Source organism: Agelaius tricolor, unplaced genomic scaffold (assembly GCF_023055355.1).
Source record: "Agelaius tricolor isolate 1412-34295 unplaced genomic scaffold, bAgeTri1.0.p SCAF_50, whole genome shotgun sequence".
NCBI lineage: Eukaryota > Metazoa > Chordata > Aves > Passeriformes > Icteridae > Agelaius > Agelaius tricolor.
In genome coordinates, this window is record NW_027269310.1 from 899,863 (window position 1) to 907,646 (window position 7,784).

A 7,784-nucleotide genomic window follows, 5' to 3' on the forward strand; every position below is an offset into this window, starting at 1 on the left:
TGCTCCCCAAGCCCTCGCTGCCAGGGCAGGATGAGGAACAGGAAAGGCCTCGGCTCTGGGCAGGAACAAAACCCTCCTGGAACCTTCCCTCTGTTTCCAGGCCAAATCCAAGCCCTGCCCCAGAGAAGCCCCTGGAAGGAAGTTCAGTCTCCCCAGCCCAAAGCAGTCCCCAGTGCCCATCCCCAGCACCAGGCACTGCCTTCCCCAGGGCGTCTCCTCTAGGAAAGGGATGGCTCAGCGAGCACCAGGCCGATGGCGATTGCAGCTCGGGGGGAAAACAGGCGGGAGGGGATCCCTGTTTGGAGTTCCAGGGGTGCTTTATGGGCCAACACACCCGAGGGGTCCAGGCACCAAGAACCAAGAACAAAGCAGAGTCCAGGCTTTTATATGGGACAAGGGAGGGGGAGCTTTGGTGTCGCCATGATATTTTCTGAAACTGAGAAGCTGAGAAGCCTCACAGGAAAAGAAAAACAAGAATTACCTGCTGCTGTGGAATGCAACAGGTGCATCTTTGATTGGTCCATGTTGGTTGTTTCTAATTAATGGCCAATCACAGTCAGCTGGCTCGGACTCTCAGAGAGTCATGAGCTTTTGTTATCATTCTTTTCTATTCCCTGCTTGCCTTCTGATGAAATCCTCTCTTCAATTCTTTTAGTATAGTTTTAATATATCATTTTCTTTTAAGATAATATATATCATCAATAATAAATCAGCCTTCTGAAACATGGAGTCAAGATTCTCGTCTCTTCCCTCGTCCTGGGACCCCTGCAAACACCAGCGCACTTTGGGCCTGAGGGCCAATGGGCAGAGGGAACAAGGGTGGTGCAAAGGCAGGACAAAAGGGACACGATGCCACCAGGACACACACCAGGGGACAATGTCACCACACCTGTGGGGACGCTGCCACCAGGACGCCTCCAGTGACACCCAGCATGGGCCCACATGGCCCCTGTGGGTGACACTGACCCTTGCCCTGTCCCCAGGGGCAGTTGGGGTCCCCTGAGCGCGGTGGCCCTGGGACACCCTGGTGGCTGTCACTCACTCCTGGGCCACTTGTCACCAGCTGAACAAGTTCCCATCCTGCCCTGGTGGGTGGTGACATTCGGCTGGGACACCACAATGGTGGCAGGGGGGACGTGGTGGCAGGAACTGCATCAGGCAGGGCCATGGCTGAGGTGAAGGTGCTGGTGGCACTGTGGTGGCACAGGGGGTGGCCTTGATGCTGTCCCAGTTCATGTCCCCATCCATGATCATGTCCTCCCATGTCACCATCCATGGCTGTGTCCCCCCATGTCCCTGTCCATGGCCACTTCCAACTCAGGTCCCCACCCAGGGCTGTGTCCCCACGTGTGCCCATCCAAGCCTTAGTTCAATGTCTTGATTTTTACCCCAATTTCAGGGCTTTCAAAGGTATGAACAGAAACCTTTGTGTTTGAAGGCAAAACCAAAAGGATTTATGTGTCCCTGCCAGAAGAGCATCCACGTGCTTGGGTGGGTGAGAAGAACCTTTTTTGGAGGGGTTTCCACCCCACTGTCTCCAAAATCATGGGTTTTGCCCCAGTCTGACCCGATTTGGTTGTAGAAAATGCCTGTGGGGCAGAGAGAATTAAAATGATGGATTTGTATTGGAGAAGACCTCCAAGGCCATCCAGTGTTACTTGATGCCACCAGGAAGACGCAAGAAGTGAGATTTTTCTGGGGTCAGAAGTCGACAAATCTGCTCCATGTCGCTATAGGACATGAAACAACACGAGCGCACACACCACTGTTCTCAAGGGGAAAAAAGGGAAGTTTATTTCCTGACTCCAACATTTATAGTTTTCCAAAAGTGACAGTGGATTGGAGGGTGACAGTGCCACCTCTCCAATGACACTGGACAAACCAACAGTCCATCAAATTTCTTCTCCTCCATAAAAGAATGCAAAACAATAAGTTATTTACAGGAAGTATGTGAGAAAGTTTGCTACAAGAATGTAAACATCAGAAGGCTTAGAAAAATCTTCAAAAGTCAGGGCAACAGCTCTCCACAATTGTTGTTCTTCTATTATTTCTAGAGTGACATATTGTTGTTATTAGATTTCTAAAGTCCATACCTCTTGGGTGTATTCTCATGGCTGCAGATCTTCGCTGCATGGACTCCTTCTTCTGCACACTGCTCTCTCTCAGATCAAGACTCCTCCAAGGCACTCCCTGACTGGCTTACCCACCCCCTTTTATCCTGGTCATCTTCATTGGTTACAGCTGCAGCCCAATTAAGGACATCACAGCTGCAGCCCATCAAGGGCAAGCAGGACCTCTGGGGCAAAGCCTCTATACAGATATTTAAATACATATCCTCTACTATACACAATGGATTTCTGATGTTGGTCTGTGGATGTGTCCAGGTGCTCACGGGGAGCCAGGAGCCAGCCAGGTGTCTTCCTAACACAAATCAGCAGCACCACGGATCACCAGGGCTCTGCCCAACGGGGTCACTGGGGATCATCCAGTGCTGATCCTCCAATGAGGGATGGAGCTGTGGAGCTGGAGCAGCACACAAAGCTCTTCCCGCCCTGGGAGCACTCCCACAGCTTCCCTCAGTGCTGGATGAAGCGGTCCAGCTGGAGAAAGATTGATTGATTGTCCTTCTCAGACGTCCCGGCCGGCTGTCCAGCACCGCTAGCAGTAGGGGGGCACTATCCCGATCTCCGTGGTTCGGGACAGCACCTAAGGCAAACGCTCTGTGCCGTGACAGCAGTGTTACCTTGTGGCAGGACGTGGCTTGGCTTATGGCTACAGTCAGCAGAAATGAGAGAGCGCTCTCCAGCTGTGGTGAATCCAGGTTTATTGGGTCCCAGGGGAAACCGACAACCAAAGAGAGCGAGGGGGAAGTTGCAACAGCTTATAAGGAGGGAGGGACACAGGGGAGGAGTCAGTCCTTGGACGAATAGGGTTTCAGAGGGGAGTGGGATACAAAAGATTGACTTAGGGAAAACCCCAATGGGGATAACTTGAGGGTGGGGCCCCGGCCCCTGAGCCAATCACTCGACGCTCCAGCTGAAAGTTTCTAGAGAGTTCTAGAGAGAAGGGTGGGAGCGCCGAGTGACGGACAGGGCACCGGGGAGGGATTTGAGAAAGGGTACATTAATCTCCAAGACAACTGGGGAGGAGTTGGGATAACTGGCAGCATAAAGGAGGAAAGGGAGAACCAGGGCAGAACCATTGCATGATAGGGGGAACAGAACAGTCCAACTTATACAGACAACACAACAGCTGGATGCATTGGTGTTGGGTCAAGGCTGACCTCTGGGAGAAGCTCTTCCCACACCAGGCACACTCATAGGGCCTCTCCCCGCTGTGGATGCGCTGGTGGGCACTCAGGTGGGAGCTCGTCCTGAAGCTCTTCCCACACTCCCCACACTCGTAGGGCCGTTCCCCCGTGTGGCTCCTCTGGTGGGCAGTCACTTCATAGCTGGTCTTGAAGCTCTTCCCACACCTGGGACACTCGTAGGGCCTCTCCCCGGAGTGGATGAGCTGGTGCCTGAGGAGGCTGCACTTGTCCCTGAAGCCCTTCCCGCAGTCGGGGCAGCGGAAGGGCCTCTCCTCTGTGTGAGTGCTCTGGTGATGGAGGAGATTGGAGCTGATCTGAAACCTCTTGCTGCATTCATCACACTCGTAGGGCCGTTCCCCGTGTGGCTCCTCTGGTGGAAAATCAGGCTGGATCTGGCTCTGAAGCTCTTCCCACACTCAGGACATCCGTAGGGCCTCTCCCGGTGTGGACGCGCTGGTGGCGGATCAGGTTGGAGTTGTGGCTGAAGCTCTTCCCACACTGCCCACACTCATAGGGCCTCTCCCTGGTGTGGATTCCCATGTGGGAGTTCAGGCAGGAGCTCCACCTGAAGCTCTTCCCACATTCCGAGCACTTGTGGGGCTTCTCCCCATCCTGAAGCTGCTCAGGGACCCCCAACTCCAACCTGTGGTCACCTTCCCGACCCAAGGTGGGTCTTTCCTCCTCGGATCCCCGGGTTCTGCGTTTGCAGCCCCTCCTTGTGTGGGATCTCCGTGACTTTTCCTCCCCGTTGGATTGCTGTGCCCTGGAGCCACTCCAAACGGCCTCAGCCACCAGGTTCTGCTGTGGGGATTTGTCCTCCCTGCTCTCCATGCTCAGCTCCTTCCCTGGGGGAGGAAGGACAAGGAGAGGATGGGATTTGCCTCCGTGCCACAGGGAAGGGGAAGGAGATCCCCCCAGTGCATCCCTGGCTGGACAGCATCAGCAGTGGGGCTGTCCTGCAGCCGGGGGCCGTGCTGGGCTGGGAGATGGAGCAGGAGAGAGGGGGAAAGGGGCACTGCCTTCCTCCTCACCTGCCTGGGTGTCCTGGGGCATCTTCTTCCTCCTCGCAGCCTCCTCCTCCTGGCCAAGGTTTGGGAATGGGAAATCCTGGTTTGGGGGGCAAAACAAGGGCTGAGCGTGTCGGGTTTGATGGTCCCGGTGCCCAAGTGCAGCTGGAGAAGTCAGCGCCCCTTTCAGCCTCGGGGGGCCCGGACCCCGCTCATCCCCAGCCTCCCCCACCCCTGCAGGCTGCCGGGGGTCCCTCTGCACCGGGATCGCCCCTCTCCGCCATGGATTTGGGGCGACTCCCCCTCCCCGCTCACCTGCGCCTTCCGGAGGGGGCGGAACCGGGGCAGCCGCGGCCCGAGCGGGGGAACCGCGTGGGGTTGGTGCTGCGGCTCCTCCTCCCGCTGCTCCTCTTCCTCCTCCTCTGGCCCTGCTCTTCCTCTTCTTCCCGCTCCTCTCTCTCTCTTTCCTTTTCCTTTTCCTCCTCCTCTGTCCCTGCTCTCCCTCCCGCTCCTCCTCCGCTCCCAGCCCGGCCCGGGCAGTGCCGGCACCCAAAAGCAGCCGCGCTCTGCCCTGGGGGGTTCCAAAGCGGCCCCGCCACGCCCGGCACTGGGAGCGATACTGGGAGCACTGGGAACGATGGTGAGAGCAGCGGGCGGGAACTGGGAGCGCTCTCCCTGCCGGTCCCGCTCTTACTGGGAGCACTGGGAACGATGGTGAGAGCAGCGGGCGGGAACTGGGAGCGCTCTCCCTGTCGGTCCCGCTCTTACTGGGAGCACTGGGAGGGAACTGGGAGCAAACAGCGCCCGGACGCGGCTGCAGCCAGCGGGGGCGGGGCCGAAGCCAAGGGCGTGGTTATGCAAATCCGGGAGCGTTTGCGCACTGGGATTGGTGGGCGGGAGCAGGGCGGGATTTGCACGGTCACGTGAGGGGCGAGGGGAGCCGGAGCGATGGCGGCGGCGTCCGGGGAGAGGGAACCGGGAATGGGAATGGGGACAGGGAATAGGGAATGGGGACAGGGAATGGGAATGGGGGATGGGGAATGGGGAATGGGGACAGGGAATGGAAATGGGGAATGGGGACTGGGAATGGGGAATGGGAATGGGGACAGGGAATGGGGGATGGGGACAGGGAATGGGGGATGGGGACGGGGAAGGGGAATGGGGGTGGGAGATGGGGAATGGGGAGTAGGAATGGGAATGGGAATGGGAATGGGGACCGGGAATGGGAATGGGGAATGGGGACAGGGAATGGGAATGAGGAATGGGAACGGGGACAGGGACGGGGAATGGGAATGAGGAATGGGAATGGGAAATGGGGATAGGGAATGGGGACAGGGAATGGGGAATGGGGACAGGGAATGGGAGTGGGGACCGGGAATGGGAATGAGGAATGGGAACGGGGACAGGGACAGGGAATGGGGAATGGGGACAGGGAATGGGGTCCATACTGGGAATGGAGCAGGACGGGACTGGGAGTGGGGTGACACGGGAATGGGCGGAGGAAAGGGGAGTGACAGCAGGGAGGGGGGTATCCGCTACAGGGGACACCAGGAAGCGGGACAAGGGGACACAGGGACAGTTCCAGGTCAGGAGGTCCTTGATCAGCAGCCCCAGAATCTCCACCAGCATCTTCCAAAGCACCCGGAGCCGCTCGGCCTCGTGTCCCCAAAGCCCTGAGCAAGCCCCAAGTCCTTCCCAGGAACTCTCAGCTCCCTCGGACCCAGCATCCCCCACACCTCTGGAACAGCCCCCCACTTCTCTAGCCCCATCTTAGTTCAACATCTTTATTTTTACCCAGGTTTTGGGTGTTTGGAAAGAATGAAGAAATGTGAGAAGAAGACCCAGGCCATGAGGAGCCAGGAGGATGTGGAGCCCCCAGCCAGGTGTCTTCCCACCAGGGATCACCGGCACCACGGATCACCGGGGCTCTGCCCACCGGGGTCACTGGGGATCATCCAGCGCGGATCCTCCCGTGGGGATGGAGCTGGAGCAGCGCACGGAGCTCTTCCCACACTGGGGGCACTGGCAGGGCTTCCCTCAGTGCTGGCTGCATTGGTGTTGGGTCAAGGCTGACCTCTGGGAGAAGCTCTTCCCACACCTAGTACACTTGTAGGGGCTGTGACATCCCAGGAACAGGGCTAGGATGGGCTCTGGTGCCTGGGACATCCCCAGCAGCAGCGGGGCTGGGATGGGCTCTGGTGCCCGGGACATGCCCAGCAGCAGCGGGGCTGGGATGGGTTCTGGTGCCTGGGACATCCCCAGCAGCAGCGGGGCTGGGATGGGCTCTGGTGCCTGGGACATCCCCAGCAGCAGCGGGGCTGGGATGGGCTCTGGTGCCTGGGACATCCCCAGCAGCAGCAGGGCTGGCTGTGATGCTCTCCAGTGCCTGGGCCGTGCCCAGGGGTGCTGCTGGCTGGGGTTGGGTTGGTGCCTGTGCAGTGCCCAGGGCAGGGTCACAGCGGGGCAGCTCTCAGTGTCCCCAGCAGGCCACGCTGTCCAGGGCAGCCGTGCCAGCGCTCACTGCGCACTCGGGGCAGGCTGGGCTGGACGGGGCTCGGGGCACAAACGCCGCCCCCGGGGCTGGGCTCTGCCCCTGCCTCTGGGGCCCAGCCCCTGCTGGCAGCGCCTTGGGCAGGGCACGGGGCTGCTGCTGGCCCAGGGGGACAGGCCTTGCCCCCTGCCAGCTGCCCGGGCCCCTCGGGTGCCTGTGCCACAGCCCTGTGCCTCCTGTCCCCGCTACTCCCCGCCACCTCCACTCCCTCCATCAAAGCCCCACTCAACCTCTGCACTGTGACCTCTGGAAAGAACAAAAGAACAGGAAAGAAAGAATGAGAGAGAAAAAGGAAAAAGGAAAGGAAAGGAAAGGAAAGGAAAGGAAAGGAAAGGAAAGGAAAGGAAAGGAAAGGAAAGGAAAGGAAAGGAAAGGAAAAAGGAAAAGAAAGGAAAGGAAAGGAAAGGAAAGGAAAAAGGAAAGGGGAAAGGAAAAAGAGTAAAAAGAAAAGAGAAACATGTAGCCATTTGGCCCTGCCTGGATGCCAGGCACCCACCAAAGCTGCTCTCTCACTCCCCTCCAGAGATGGACAGGAGAAAAAACAGAATGAAGGCTTCATGGCTTGAGTTAAGGACTGGGACAGATCATTCAGCAAATGCCATCATAGGCAAAACATTTTTGAAATTACAGGTATTAATTGAATTTATTTCTATCCAGATCAGGGCAGGATAGTGGGAAGTAAAATAAAGCTTCACAAACACCTTCTGCCTGTTCCTCCCTCCTTCCCAGCTCTGCTCCTCCCCCAGTGGTGCAGGCAGACAGGCACTGGGGGCTCTGCTCCGTTCATCACCCGTTGTTTCTCTGCTGCTCGGGGAGAGGAGTCGTTCCCCTGCTGTGCCAGGGGTCCCTCCTGAGACACTTCTCCATGAACTTCTGCAGGGTGAGTTCATCTCACGGACAGCAGCTCTTCACAAAC

At 57.9% G+C, this 7,784-nt stretch overlaps 1 long non-coding RNA gene across 1 annotated transcript; it reads right to left on the reverse strand.

The window, feature by feature from the left end:
* Positions 1–4,002: 4,002 nt before the first annotated feature.
* On the reverse strand, positions 4,003–4,829 carry LOC139604352 (uncharacterized). The gene is made up of 3 exons (XR_011683948.1): positions 4,633–4,829; positions 4,342–4,417; positions 4,003–4,155 (listed from the first exon to the last, which is right to left on the reverse strand). It is a non-coding gene; the product is annotated as an uncharacterized lncRNA (long non-coding RNA).
* Between the last annotated feature and the right edge of the window lie 2,955 nt (positions 4,830–7,784).